This window comes from Vombatus ursinus, unplaced genomic scaffold (genome assembly GCF_900497805.2).
Source record: "Vombatus ursinus unplaced genomic scaffold, bare-nosed wombat genome assembly UNPS02005459.1, whole genome shotgun sequence".
Lineage (NCBI taxonomy): Eukaryota > Metazoa > Chordata > Mammalia > Diprotodontia > Vombatidae > Vombatus > Vombatus ursinus.
The window spans coordinates 2736819-2752629 of record NW_020945237.1 but is presented as its reverse complement, the minus strand read 5'-3'; the positions used below and the strand labels follow the sequence as shown (position 1 = coordinate 2752629).

Below are 15811 nucleotides of genomic sequence, written 5' to 3'. Positions count from 1 at the left end.
GCTCTCAGTACAAAGGCACTAAATTCAGATTCTCTTTGGTGTACATACAGGCATTCATCTCTTTTCACTACTACTATCAGCCTTTCTTTTGAAATCTATTAATCCAGTCACATATTTGAACTCAAGAAAGTGATACATATTACATTACTCCTTCTTCCACACGTCTTTGTCAATTCCCATGTCATTGCTTCATGGAAAAATTACAACTCATTATTGCCCATGGTAGATGTATTAGAGTACCAGGTGGAGTTGCAGAGTGGTCCTGAACTCAACTACCACATCAAGGTAGATGAGGTAGAGGATAGCCTACCCCACTAAAAGAAGAATTCATGAGGGATGGAGTTCTGAAACAGAAGGCATTAAAGAGTAACCATGCATAGAAGTAGATGAGAGTTTCCTCCTGGATGCAGGTTCTTAACCTGGGCCCATAGACCCAAGAGGTCTGTGAATAGATATCAGGGGGTCCATAAAATCAAATGGGAACAACATTACAAGTTTCTTTTCACTAAACTTTGGTTTACTTTGTAACTCTGAGACTTTTATTTTATACATTTAAAACCACTATTTTAAGAGGTATTTCATGCACTTCACTAGATTACCTAAGGCTCTATTCTAGAGCTTTGAGTGGGGTTTTGGTGAGGAGGGAAGTAAGAGACTGGCCTAGTTCTCTAACTGTCCTAGCATATTCTTGACCATTCTTGGTGCTGAACAGTGGTAATGCTGCTGTGACTCACTGTTTGAAGCCAGAAGCCCAGCGTGTGTTTTAACACAAGATACCAGGCTTGTTAATTCCATTTTTATAATGGCTTTGGATATTATAACACACTAATCCCTGTCACCCCTACTTATGAGGCATCTCCGACAATGAATACTTCGGTAGTGATCACATACCTGCCACTAGGCAGGTAGATGGTGAAGTGGATAGAGCACTGTGCTCAGAATTGGGAAAACTCATCTTCAGGAGTTCAAATCTAGCTTCAGACACTTGTGTGTCCCTAAGCAAGTCACTTTAACTCTGTTGGCCTCAGTTTCCTCATCTGTAAAATGAGCTGGAGAAAGCAATGGCAGACCACTCTAGCATCTTTGCCAATAAAACCCCAAATGGGGTCATGAAGAGTCAGAAACAACTGAAAACAACATCTGCTACCAACAAGACACATCAGTGGCCTAAAAGGTCAGAACTTCAAAACAGTGTAGCTAAATGTGCGGAACAAGCATTAGAAATATCTAACTATACATTGTATAGGTCGGCAGTCCCCACCCCCTAAAAAAAGAGGATGTTCCTTGTGGAAGAGAACAATTTTGTTTTTGTCTTTGTATTTCCAATCAGCTAATTGAGTTAATTCTTGAGTTAATTGAATTTGCATAAAATGAGATGAGATGCAAGAAAAGCATATTGGAAAGAGCACTTGCTTTGCAGTCAAAGGATGCTGTTTCAAATCCTATCCCTGGAGGTTACTATGTGACAACCTTGGGTAAGTCATTTAATCTCCTTGGCCTCAGTTTTCTCATCTGTAAAATGAGAGGATTGAACTAGATGGCCTCTGAGGCCTCTTTTAATTCTAGATCCATGATCCTATGACAAGTTTTTTTTAAACCACTTCAGTACAAAGTTTTATTTGTTTGTTTATTTATTTATTAATTTACACCAGTTCCCAGGCCCCATTAAATTGTATTATCCTTAAATATTGGAAACATTTTTGATTACAAGCACTTGTTGGCTTCAAAAAGTTTTTTTTTTCCATACATGTTGCTCTGTGATTCTTCTGAAACAATAGTTATCTTTTGTTATGCTTCATTTTTCCTTCTGTATCATTTTCTTCTTATTTATACCAGGACAGTGACTTTGCAAACTTCTGAATAAAATTAAACATATAGGAGTCGATCACTTAGATGTGGCACAAGAATGAAGAATCTGTCTACTTCAGTGCCCTGGGCAGTAATACTACCCAGGCTTTAATTTGAGGAAAATCCATCCTGAATGGATTCCCACTCCCCTCAGATCTCTTCATTAAAGTCAGCATGAGCTGGTAGTGGTTGCTGTGATTATGGAGTGCTTAGGAATTGGTTTATGGGATATTTATTTTGTTTCTTTACCATAATCAGAAAATGGAATGCAGGCATTGTAACCTTAGGATTTTTTCCTGTGGTTTATTTAAATAGGTAGTACTTGGGATGTGATATATAAGGAAGGTAAAAAGGTCAAAATCCTCTTTAATTTAATTAACTTGTGCTTACTTCGAAGACCACCAAGTCAGTGCAAAGGTGTGCTGAGAAAATCAAATCTCAAGTCATCTGAAATCTTGGGAAAGAACAAGCCACCTTTGATGAAAGCTTTCCTAGTCTTGGTATTGTATCATTTGAATTATTTGAATAAGCCATTCCAGGCTTTACATTTAATATTGCATGGCACTTCAAAAGCAAGATTAAATAAGCCTTGATGTTTACAAGGAAAACCTATTCTTGAGACCTGAAAAGAGAAGAAGTTACAATTCTTTTCATTATTGTTAGTATTGCTTTTGTACCAATTATGTCTTAGAGTATAATGTGTGTTATACTGAAAATAATTCCACCTCTGGCATAATCAACCTGAAATACTAAGCTGATGATAATTTTAAATGAATGTGTCTAAGGTTTCTAATTTAGAGAACTGCTGCTTACTTTTTTTAAAAAAAAATCATAAATCACAATTAATATGTAGCATTTTTCTCAGTCATTCACTCTAAAACCACACCATGCCACCTCTCCAATAGGAATTTCAATCAGCCTGAAGTGATAATGATGAATATAGTAAGATATGTTCAGTCAGGCCTTTCAAATATGAAATGTTTTAATTTGAAGTAACATTTCACTTAAAGTTTTCAGTTCTGTTTTTTTTTTAATTCAAGTCCTTTGCTTTGGCATGATGCTTAAAGTATGAAAAGTTATTGCAATTAATGGCTTGTGTATCCAGATGGACATGACCAAATAACAGCTTTCAACTTGAAGGATTTTGGCGATCTAGGATGTGCCTATAATTATGTCCCTTTTGTTGAGTGGGGGAAGGGAGAACCTTGCAGATCTTAACACATTTTAATTGATATTCTTTTTCCGGACTCAACAGTATGATCTCTTCTTCTAGGAGATGGGGGAATGTGGAAAGCTTAGATAATCTAAGGTAGAAATTGGCTACAAAAAATGAGTTTTCATTAGTTTAGTTTTTAATATTCCATACTCCAGTAACCTCCCATGTACCCCCAAAGTTCCACAGCAAAAACCTTAGCTACAACCAGCAGGTAAATGGTGAACATTGATTTCAGATTATTATATAAGAACATACTGTTCTATCAAAACTGAATCTTGTTTAAACGCCCTAGAAAGGGTAAGATAATTGGATGTTTCTGCTTTATGACTTCGAAAACTTGCTATTTTGATAAGCAACAGTTCAGCAAATTTTAAATGTCCGTAATCTACAGTTTTTCTTAAAGGTCACAAATTTCTTCTGGTAGTGCTATAGCATGGAACAGAAATATTCCTTACGCCATCCCCAACCCCCTGCCCCCATCGCCTTCCTATTGATTGTGTCTGAATTAGAGCTCTACTGTCTTTGATCAGAGAGTTTCTCCATTGTGAAATCATTAAACACTTCTCATTAATGATTACGTGGATGTGAAGTGACCTTTCTTAACTCCATAAAAATAGTAGTAACTAAATGTTAATATATCTGAGCTTTTACTGAAAGCAACCCATGTTTAAAAGCTTACCTATGTACCAGCAAGGTCAGAGTTCATTTTCTCATCTTGGTTTTAAAACTGTTCCTTCAAATTACGCATTTCAAACTGAATGCTTGTATGTGTGTGTGCCAGCAAGTACGTTTAATCATTGACTTTTGTATTTGATAGATTTTGAAAGCTTGTCTGAGTTTTGTTGTTGTTTTTATGCACAGATATCTTCATTTGGGAGGGAAATTTCTGCTCCCTGGGTATTCAGCCCCTAAGCTTTGATCAGGACTTTTCATGGGCTTGATTGCACACTGCAGCAAACTCAGCTCGAGGGTGGGTTGGTTACAAAAGACTTATTTTGTTTACTTATTTTGGTTAGTATTTAATCCAAAATGTTCATCATACCCCTGTAAGGGGAATGATGTTTCCTTATCAAAGCCTCAAAGTGACATAGCTATAGAAATTTCTTCCTGGGTATATTTCAAGTGAGAATCTATTCATATGGTAACTGAGGATAGAGGAAAGTACATGTGGACTTTCTTCTTTCAGAGACTGTGGGCATACTCCCTAGGCAGTTATAAGTAACAAAGGATTATTTAGCTAAGACTCAGGGCTTGATTTTTCAAACTTAACCATACATACACTCCCCATACCACCACTTCCATATGCCACCCATCTGGGTAACCCTCCTGAATCTCCCATGGTCGAAAAAATAGATTCCTAAATAAATATTACTCAAATGCATTAGCCTCTGAAGCCGAGAAAGATTCTTTATGAAATGGAGTGGCCAAGATGGTAAAATTTTAATTGAATTTTGGAAAGTAGCAAAAAGGAAAAGTGACAATGTAGAGTCAGACTTCACGCAGCCTCCAGAAGGGATTTGTCGAAACCTTTTGGAAGGAAGCCACAGGAAGAAAGCTGTGTGCTTCTAGAGAGCTGGCATCACAAGTTTATTTGGGAGACATTTTCAATTATGGAAATTCTTGCTGAGGGATTATGGGATTTGACCTAGCCATCCTATCTGTCTTCATAGGATATGGATTGTTCTTCTTTTCTTCCATTTTCTTTCCTTCCTATTTCCATCCCTACTGGCCCAGTCATTATTCGTCATTTTTTATGTGTCTCATTGCATTCCAGAGTCCACATTTGTGGGACATCAAGGATTTGGTACCTGCTGGATAGATCCTGTGCAGGAAAAACCCTAAGCATAGAAAGGATGCATTTGGTTTCTTTGAAAATATCAGAATCATTTGTTAATGCTCTAATTTCTAAAGTACAGTTGCATTCTATCCAGCCAGCCTGAATATTTCTTCTACCTTCACTAGGCAACTGTACAAAACAGAGCCTGAAATAGAAATGAGCTAAGTCGCCCATTAGCCCTATATATACTCCAGCGAATAGCAGTTCTCATCAAACCATATGCACATTTTAGCCGATGGAAGGAAGACCGGCAGCAGATTTAAGTTAGAACTGAAATAATCACTGCCTATAGCTTAGCATTGACACCACTGAGGAATGGGGGTGGGGGAGGAGAGAAAAGGGAAGGGAAAGAGAAAGAAAAAGGCTGTAGAATTTTCTTGGTTCCTTTAAAAGAAGAGTTCTTGGGTTTATTTTTTATTCTGTTTTAAAATTTTAAAAAAGAAGGGAGGGAAAGAGGGAGGGAGGGAGAGAGAGAGGGAGGGAGAGAGAGAGAGAGGGAGAAAGGGGGATGGGGTAGCTAATAGTGAGGAAAATAGACCAACCAAAGCTTGACTACCTGATCACACTTGAGACCATGAAGCAAGTGTTCTGGGGTGGGTGTGTGTGTGTGTGTGTGTGTGTGTGTGTGTGTGTGTGTGTTTTCTTGGGACATACAAACTGCACATATATGTCCTCAAACATACACACACAGATTTAATGGGGGGCACAAAGGGGAGAGTGGAGGAGCCTGGCCTGTTTTTAATTTGGATCTGTTTGCTTGCATTTAGCACTCAAGGGCTCATGCATTCAGTTTGCTCAAAAGAGTGATCAAGTTTTCCTTGCTCATGCCTCCAATCAGAAATGCATGAAGGGCAGCTGCAGAGATAATACATTTTCCCCAAAGGCTTTGGCTGAGCAAATTAGGTGTCAATGGGGTGCCCGCTCAGGCAGTACTCTCTCTAATTAGTCTCTTGAGCCTAGTTGGTGGCGGGTATGAGATGATCTAATCAATTGGTCTGTGTCTGATGGTACGTGTAAAAATCCTACCCGGCACAGCTCTCTCCCACAGGTCACTCACCTGCACAGCAGGAAAGCTCACTTTCATTTTTCATCTCTCCTGTCACATGATGCTGACAGTTGGTTTTAAGAAAATTGAATCCAAAAAATATCTAGTTCATAGGGCACCCAGGTCAGAACAAAGTTGCATTATGGGTATCAGGGATCCAATTAATTAATATTTATAGCCAAGAAGCACCATGTAGATATTTTCTGAATAAAACTGTTATCAATAATAATCCATTTCATATAAAATGGATTCCTTTTATGGAGATCGGGGAAAATGACAAATGGTGATGTCTGTTAACCTTCTGATTGACGTGTGTGGTTGTGTGTATCTGAGGGGATGATTCATGTATAAGATTCATGTCTCTGGGTGTGTAGTTTATCTCAATGGTTGAGAATGTACAAGTGAATGATTTAAATCAATCTGATATTTTACTTCCCAGAAGAGGCAGCAGCATCCTTCCCTCATCCCCACCCTAAAGCCTACTCACCAAACATCTGGTCATACTTAGACTTCAAAGAATGTGCATACACTCATATACTCAGTATACTCATACACATGAGTAGTTCATCCCACCACCAAATTGCCAGCAGCATAAACAGTGCTACACTGTGAGCAAACCAAGCATTTTGACAACTACCTCAACCCCAAATTGGGGACTCTGAGCGGTGTGGCTAAAGTGATGTTCCATAATGCAATATGAACTGAGGGTGGCTTCTGGTGAAGTTTTTACCAGGGCAGCATCGACACCATTGCTGGGTCTTTCAAGGTGCTTTGTTGGGTATCAATAAAAAAAGTGTGTGTGGGGGGGAACAAGCAAAGCCATCTTTCAATGTGATAGTACTTGATAGTACCCCAGAAGTCACTACAGCTCACAGCTACCAGAACTCAAACACTGATAGGAAGAAGCTAAAGAATTCAAAAAGCATAAAAAAATCATCAGCAATAAACTATGTATGGAGCAAATACCAGCTTGTGCAGAACAGCCTTCCATTTCAACATATTTAACTCTCTCAGGTCTTCCAAGAGCTTTCTGAATCCAAACTTAAGTAATATGAAAAGCACAGTACTTTCGAATGAGCTGGTAACTATGATCACAACACCAAAACCATTGAATAAGCATCTAATTCTCTGAGCCTTAATGTGTTACTAAGTTAAACCCACAAAGAGTTATAGAGACATAGTTGCTCCTGTCTAGAAGCAGAGGCTCAAGGTGAGCTGTCTACTTCCCTTCCTCTTCTCTCATAACTTTTCTGGCCTCATCACTCAACTGATACTCCCTCCCTCCAAAGTGATAAGCACTCTGTTCATTGCCATATCCCATGACATCTTCTTAGTCCTCAGCCTTATTAATCTACATGCAGCATTTGATACTGGTGAGTCTCTCCTCCTGAATATTCTTCCTTGCCTGGATTTTCATGACACCGTTCTCTCCTGGTTCTCCTCTTAACCCCTTTAGTGGCTCTATCCTGGTCTCCTTTGCCAGATGACTTACCATTTTACAGCTGAGGAAACTGAGGCAGACAGCTGTTAAGTGATTTGCCCAGAGTTACAAAATAAGTAAGTGTCTTAGGCCAGATTTGAATTCAAGTCTTCTTGGTTCCAAGCCCAGGGCTCTATCCCCTGTGCCACCAGCTAGCTGGTGTACATGTACCTGCCTACAGATACGAAGAAAGTCACTGTCTGTGCCGTGGATGTTATAAAGCAGTCCCCTTATTTACTAAGAGGCCAATGATTTTTAGGAGAGGAGAGCTAGAGGAATATACGTGTTAGATCGAGTGTAAGCTCCATGAGAGCAGAGACTCTGTCTTATTTCATCTTCTTATTCCTGGCAAATAGTCTTTCCCGGAGTAAATGCTTAAAAAAACATTTCCGGAAGTGAATTCAAAGAATCGTGTGCAGCATGTCTAGGGCAGAATAGATTCAGAGCTGCAAGGGACCTTTGAGGTCATCTAACTCTTATTTTAAAGATGAGCTGATGGAGGTCAAGAGAGGCAATGTGGGATCTGGTCTAGGTCCCACAGAGAGGAAATGGCAGGTCCTCTGACTGCCAAATCCAGGGTTTGGTTTTTTTTCCAGTCTACCATACTTCCTTGTATTGGTTCAGGACAAACCATCGAGTCTCATCTTCACATTCTGAAGTGACTTTTGTGAAGAAACTGTGATCCCAGGAGCTTTCTGAATAGCAGCAGAATGATGACCTTGGAGACTGGAACAGGAAGCAGGAATCCCTATATGTTATCTGCTACAGCTTGGGATGGCTTTGAAGACAGGAATAAGGGACCAGAAGAAGACACTTTTGAGCAGGTGTGCCTGAGGTGTGCCTTTTACCTATCCTGCTACATGCCCAGTGCTGGGCCTGGGCAAAGCCATTGTGCCTCCTTGGAGGAGGAGGGGGATAGAGGTGACCTAGAGGGAAGCAGCACTTTGAGTATAGAAAATGTCTTTTTGTTTTTCTTTCATTTTCCTCTAAGCATGAGGGTCTTTTTTACAGGTAGCAGTTTTCTTTATTGGTTAGTGCTACTAAGTGACTGACAGCATTCATTGCTGTTGATTTGTTTCATTTGTGTCCAACTCTTCATGACCCCGTGTGGGGTTTTCTTGGCAGAGATACTGGAAGGGTTTGCCATTTCCTTCTCCAGCTCATTTGACAGATGAGGAAACTGAGTCAAATAGGGTTAAGTGACTTGCCCAGGGTCACACAGCTAGTCTGAGGCCAGACTTGAACTCAGGTCTTCCTGACTCCAGACCCAGTTCTCTATCTACTATACCACCTAGTTGCCTTGACTGACAATATGCCCTCCCTTTTAAAAGCAGCTATGATTAAATAATCTTAAGCAAGTTAGCAGTTATGGCCCTGAGAGCACCAAAACTACAAAAAGATGGCCAAGTCAGAGCTTTAACGGATACAGAAGTACCCCAGACTTCTTGGACTCTGTTGAGACTATTGTCTGTGTAATCTGGCTCAGGCACTGAGGTTTTAGAAAGCACTGGAAAAAGGGGACATGGGGGAGAAATCAGAGGTGCATATGCTGAGATATGCAAAGATAATAGTAATAGAAAAAGGGCGAAATGAGTGACTAATAGGGAAATGCTCTATTTTCACAATCTCCCAACTGTAAAACTGTGAAATCTAGCACTCTGCTCAGCACCTACTTGTCAAGAGGTTGTTTCCATGTTCACTGTCTCTGGGAATGTGATATCTAGGACAGTAGACGCAGAGGTGCCTGCCTATGTTTGAGAGAGGCCAGTAATATGGGAGAGATCGGAAACCTGGGAACCAGGAGTTACAACAAGCCTGTGCCTAGAAGGAAGATGCAGCATCAGGACTTTATTTAGTTCCATCCCTTTGAAAGAAGACAGAGTCCTCACTAGACGGGAATGCCCTCTTGTTTCAGAACCTAAGTGATTTGAGATGAGTCAAGAGCCAAGATTTTGATAAGTAGGAATCACTCACTTGTGCTGTTCATATTTGTCTTATCAATAAAATGTTTCACTCCCATCCATGCCATGCCTGCTAACTTTGAGTCTCCCCCAAGGCTCTGGACTAGGCCCTCCTCTCTTCTGTCTCTAAACTGATCTCATCACCTAGCCAGTGAAGTGTGTGGTGGGTAGAGAGCTACACTGTGGTCCTGGAGTCAGAAAGACCTGAGGCTGAGTGTAATCTCAGACACTTAATTGTGGTGTGACCCTGGGCAAATCACTTAACCGCCATCTGCCTCAGTTTCCTTAACTGTAAAATGGGGATAATAACAGCACCTACTTCACAGGGTCCTCATAAAAATCAAATGAGATAATATTCGTAAAGTGCCCTGGCACATTGTAGGCACTTAATACATGTTTGCTTCCTTCTCCTTCTCCCTTTCAGTGGATTCAATTAAAATTTCTATTCAAATGATTCTCAGATCTAGCCCTAACCTCTCTCCTAACCTCCAGTCTTGCATTCCCAATTGCCTATAAGACTTCTCAAATTGGATGTCCCAGTAGATATCTTAATCCCAATATGTACAAAACTGAAGTTATTCCCCCAAACTTTCACCTCTTCCCCTTCCCCTCCCCCCCAACTCTCCCCTCTTCTCAACATTCCTATTACTGCCAAGGACCCCACCATCTTCCCGGTCATTGAGGCTCACAAGTCGGATGTCATCCTCTGTTCCTCATTCGCATTCACCCCCACATATCCAATCTGTTGTCGGGTACTATCATCTCTACTTTTGGAATCTCTCTCATACATGTACCCCACCCCTCATTCCTTTTCTTTGACATAGTGACCACTCTGGTGCAGGCCTTGCAATGGCCTTCTGGTTCATCTCCCTAGCTTCATTTTCTCTCCTCTCTAATCTATCTTCCACTTAGCTACCAAAGTGATCTGGCTGAAGCATAGGATTAAGTAACCTCCTCCTGTCAGTCCTCAGTAAGCTCTAGTGTCTCCCTATTACTTCCAGGATCCAATACCAAATCCTCCATTAGGCTTTTAAAACCCTTCACAGCCTGGATCCTTCCTGCCTTTCCAGTCTTCTTACACTTTACTCCCTTCCACGTACTGTGTGATCCAGTAACACGGGCCTTCTTGTTTTTTCCAGCACATAACACATCTTCCAACTTTTCACTGGCCATCCCCCATGTCTGGTCTACTCTCCCAACTCACTTCCAGCTTATAGCTTCCATGGCTTCCTATAAGTTTCAGCTCATATCATACCTTCTGCAAGAATTCTTTCCTTGTCCCCTTTAATGCATGTTTCTCTCTGAGATTGCTTAGTTTACCCCCTATAGATGTTGAATGTGTGTAGCTGTTTTCCTGTTGTCTCCTCCATTGTACTGAGAGCTCCTTGAGGGCAGGGACTGTCTTTTGCCTTTTGTATCCCCAGCACTTAGCACAGTGCCTGGCACATAGTAGGCACTTAATAAATTCTTGTTAATTTGTTGCTTGTTGATTTACCCACATCAGCTGATCCTTTGAAGTATTCAAGAGATAAAGATAATTAACTGGGGGGGTTGGGGTATGTGGGAGTGGGTGGGAATGAACATTCTGTCTTCTTGATCTATTTGACTGAAAGTATTTACCATATTAACCATTGGAAGGTATCCACTAGCTATTTAATCCAAGTGGTGTGTGTTTGTTTTTTTTTCTTTAGTTGTGGGTTGTGTTTTTTTGTTGATTCATTAGATTTTGTTTTTGTTTTTGCAACACAGACCATATTGGCAGGTTTTGGACTAATCCTTTGTATGATCCCAAAATACTAAATGCTTTTAACCAGTGAGCACATATTACTAACACTGCTTTGGAGGAGGAAAATCACTAAATTTCGTTCTCTCTGAGTGATCCAAGGGACGTGGAATTAGATTAAGAGAAAAAAAAACTAAAATAAGTTCATCTGTTTATCATATTATACAAATAGGGTGAGTTCAGACTAGATCTATTGCCCCAATTTTGTGCTGAGTCGTAGTGGAAATAAGTGGCTCCACTTTGGAGTGACTTTTTTTAACGTATCACATAATTTGGGGAGCATGGTAGGGTGCAAGATTTGGGAATTTTATTTTGGTTTCATGTTTTGTTTTTTTTCACAATTTGCATTTCTTTTTTTTTCTTCCAGGATTAAGTTGTCATCATTCTGGGGAGAAGAAAATCTAATGAAGAGGCCAATAATATGAAGTGAATCATGGTTCAGTTTCCTTTCTCTCTCCCTATGGTGGATTTTATTCAGAAGAAAATTGAAGCTGGCAAAACCCTATTTTCCCTGCAATTTATTTAAAACCTTGCACGCCTTCGGATACCTTGTGATTTCAGAGAACTATGTGAAGATTAAGCTTTGCTTACTGATACATGGCATGTATTCTTCCCAGTCTTTTGTGTTGGATTTTGTTTGATTTTCCACTGCAGCGCGGCATCGTTGTAAAGGTTTTTATGCTTTCACCAGCAAGGTCTTAAATACATTAAGACAACACATTTGGTGTTCACACTTCTCCAGTAATGTCTGTACATAAAAGCCACAGAGTGGCATAAAAGAATGTGTGTTTTCTTTGAGAATAGTTCAACCAGTAGGAAGGCCATTTTTAGCTAGAGCAAACCCATATTCTCTGACTGACTGACAAGGACAGTCCCTGGCCACAATGCCATCAATGTTTTATTTACTTCTTGAGAATCTTTGCATATAGGTTTGATTTTTTTTTTGATCCATGGAAATAATTGCACATTTATTTAGCACATCAGAATTTGGTTCCTGTTCTTAAATTTCATAGCATGCCAGTCATCAGAATAGATTGAAAATGAGACCAGGGCTGGGGTTTGGGTAGGGGAAGGGAACAGGGAAACAAGATATATGAACAAAGACAGTAGTTACTTAATTAATTGGTTCATTGCTATTTGGCCTTCAGAGATCAACGTAACTTTTTTGGTTTCATGGATATTGTCTACACTTGGTTTTTCCCACATTGTCTCATCTTTGGGGTCTTTCCTAAAGGAAAAAAAAAGTTTATGACTAGAGTGTGGAAGAACTATATTTGCTGAATGAGCCATTAAAGCACTAACTTTGCTTGTTAGCTTTAGGAAAAAAAAAAAAAAACAGCATGTAAAGCTGTCCACAGGGAAGTTTGCTTTCTTGAATTCAAAGACCTTCCAGTTCCATTTTGTCTTCATTTCAACGTGATTGGAAGAAGCCACACTGCACACCCATCAGACTAGCTTCCCAAACAAACTTCGCACATTTTAAAAATGATGCAATAGCATCATTTAGAAAGAGGGCCCCAGCTGCCCTTGTTTGAGAACATGAGGGAAGCTTGGGAAAGGAGAAGAAGATGTAAAATCAGAAGCCAAAGGGAGCTAGAAGCGGCTGATTTTCTTGGATCTGGAATGAATGGTGCCTGAATTCAAGAAAACTAGGAGTGCTGTGGAGCTCACTGTTGCATTGTAAACACAGAGCCCAAGGAATACTTCATTCACATCCCCAGGACACAACTTCCCATGGAAACACCAGACTGTACGTTGGCTCAGTCTTACTATTTCCCTCTCGGTTTTCCATTTATTATGGCTACAATGAGAGAAGTCTAGCCCAGTTGACCAGTACTCAATCTTAGAGAGCTTTTTTCTTTCCCCTGTGTTCAGAACACAGCAGAGCAAGGAAGCTGAATGCCAAGATTCACAGGTCTTAGAATTATATGCCTTGTAGAATGTGATGTCACTGCTTAAACATATTCACATGATGGGTGCTCTGAGGATTTGGTGCTCTGAGGATTCAGCATTGATTTTTAATTGTGTAGCACCTGCTAAACCAGGTAGTCTTTGCTATTTGACATTTAAGGAAAGCAAAACATTTGCCCAATGAGAAAATGTTCACTATTTGCTCCCACATCTGTCCCATTCTGTTATCATACATTCATACCAAATTCAAGGTATTTTGAGGCATTTTGAGCCTTTGAAACATTTTGTTTTAAAACTAATTGATATTAGAATTTTTTAAAAGGAAATTACACTCTCAGTCTCCAACACCCTTTTCATGGGTTTGTTCCAAAGCTTCATGTTTCCATTTGGGTGAGAGGCAGATCTTCATCCTGTGGTTAGAATTTACTCTTTTAAAAGTTTTAAAGTTGTTAGCAGGAGGGAGAAGGAAACCATGAAAACATTTACTATAATGAAGGTTCAGATTAGGAACAAGGAGGCCATTCCATAGGCCATCACTTGTTCAATGACAAGTTCTCTAGGAAAGCCAGAAAACATATTTGTACTACGCAATGAAGAAATCTGCTGGTCTGACTTATAAATGAACTGCTGAGGGAGTTAGTTGCCTTTCAGGGAGGCTTATAGGCCTTCTACTTTGCCATCCATGGTTTATAGCCAAAGATTTGGCTGACTCTCTCTTCCATTCTCCTTCACATTCCCTTCTCCTTTTCTCCCCTTCTTGTTTAAATTAGCCCTGGAAATCATGTTCCATTTATTCTTCAGTCGAAGAAGCACTAGAATGTTGGGCAAGTTTATTTTCCTATAAAAGAATAACTTGAAATCAAAGAGCTAGGGTAGTTAGAAGGCTTAAGCACTGTGATTGTATCAACATTACATCACTGCTGAGACTTCTGAATTGGGGCTTGGGATTTGATTTCCATTTTCTTTTTAAAAGAAATATTCTGGTTAGCAATACATCTGCACACAGAACAGGAAAACTTTCCTCTGTAAAGGAAAGGTCTGCAAAACTTACCAAGGGAGGTGGAGGGAAGACGGCTGTCAATCCACCGATAGGAAGGGTGAGAGATATTTCTACCTCCCATGAGTGATAAGAGAAGGTTTGAGGGGGTGACGTTTCCCCTAGGCATTGGTAAAGGACGCGGGCCTCTTGGCATTCTCCGTATGCACATGACTGAAAGTATAGTCCACATTCTATGTTATGCTTCTTTACTAAATACTTATTTGTGAATATTTTTGATTTTATAATCTCTGTTACTTAAGATGTGTAGGCTGTACATACTCGGGTAGAAGGCTGGCACCCCTTTGAAATAGAAATGTGCTGCTTCATCACACCGAAGCCTCTTTCCTGTATGGTGGGTGACGGTAACCTTGTTTGTCACCATTTTGTAATTTTCACACACACACACACACACACACACACACACACATACACACACACAAATAAAATAAAATAAAATAAAATAAAATAAGCAATGTTCCCCTACCCCCACCCAAGGATATTTTTAGTGGCACATAGAAGATCTATGTTCTCTAGCTAGAAATGTTTTTTGTTGGTTTTTTGTTTGTTTGTTTTTTTAACTTTTAGTTTTTGGATGATACACTATGCTGTGTATTTTGTAAAAGGGCAAATGGGCACAAGATGAAGGCGGTCGTGTCATTCAGGAAAAAAAAAAGTACAATTTCTTCACAATGACAGCCTCGTAAGCAGAATGGTATATAATACATGTTGCATTAGTTGTTACAACTTGTACTTTGTCTGTATTATGAGCGATGTAATGGTTTGTCAGCTGTAACTGTTGTTTTCTTGTAACATGATATGGAATAAAGTGTAGCCAAATCTCCCTATATCTTCTCCTATGGATCCATCATAAAGTCCTATCCCCAGACACACACACACACACACACACACAAACACACACAAGATTAATCAGCCTGCAAACTTTTATTAAGTGCCTACTGTGTGCCAGGCATCATGTTAGCCATTAACAAATAGGAAACAACCCCAGCTTTTAAGGAGTTTACAAGATATAAGTATATAACTTGTTTTTCTTTTTTTTTTAAGTGCCATGATAACCACATACCCCCTTCTCCTCCCTGCCCCCCACAAAAGCTACTTTGTAGGACTGGAACAGACAACAAAAAATTAAATGAAACATTCTAGAAGATTCCATTAAAACTGTATTTTATTTGCTGTGCCAGTTTTCCCAAAAATGAGTAGAGACCTTGCGAAACAAACCCATCCATTGCAAGATCTTCAGTATTCCCAAGGCATGATGCAGATGTTCACCACATGTTTCACCCATCACAGATTTCATCTGTGATTTGATCTGGTTTTGTGTAATGACTCTTCCTTTTACATTTTTGTAACTGGCTTTTGCTTTGTGTTTTGCACCTTATCCTATAATGTAGGATGCATCTGTTAGCCTCCATCAAATACATATCAAAGTGCAAGTGGTTTTCCCCCTCCTTAATGTTATACAGCCTGTTCCAGTTGACCTTTCCACCTCATCTCCCTTCCCAGACTCATGTAGCTGAGGGGAACTTTGTGGCCTCCTTTCCCAGAGCTTTCCAGACAACCTAGAATACTAGCTAGGAATAGTGAATGCCTTGAAACAGAACGAGTTTGGGTCAAATCTCAGATTAACAAATGCTGACCTTGGTGGTGATGGATTGACACTGTTAGTAGTCATT

The 15811-nt window shown here is 39.8% G+C and overlaps 1 protein-coding gene across 4 annotated transcripts in view; it reads left to right on the top strand.

The window, feature by feature from the left end:
* The window catches only part of CDK14 (cyclin dependent kinase 14), a 664870-nt gene extending 649905 nt beyond the window's left edge, over positions 1 to 14965 (top strand). For all 4 annotated transcript variants that reach the window (XM_027847911.1, XM_027847912.1, XM_027847913.1 and 1 more), the window contains one exon: positions 11538 to 14965. The gene's annotated coding sequence lies outside the window, so the exon portion shown is untranslated. The remainder of the gene's footprint in view (positions 1 to 11537) is intronic.
* The last annotated feature ends 846 nt before the right edge of the window (positions 14966 to 15811 follow it).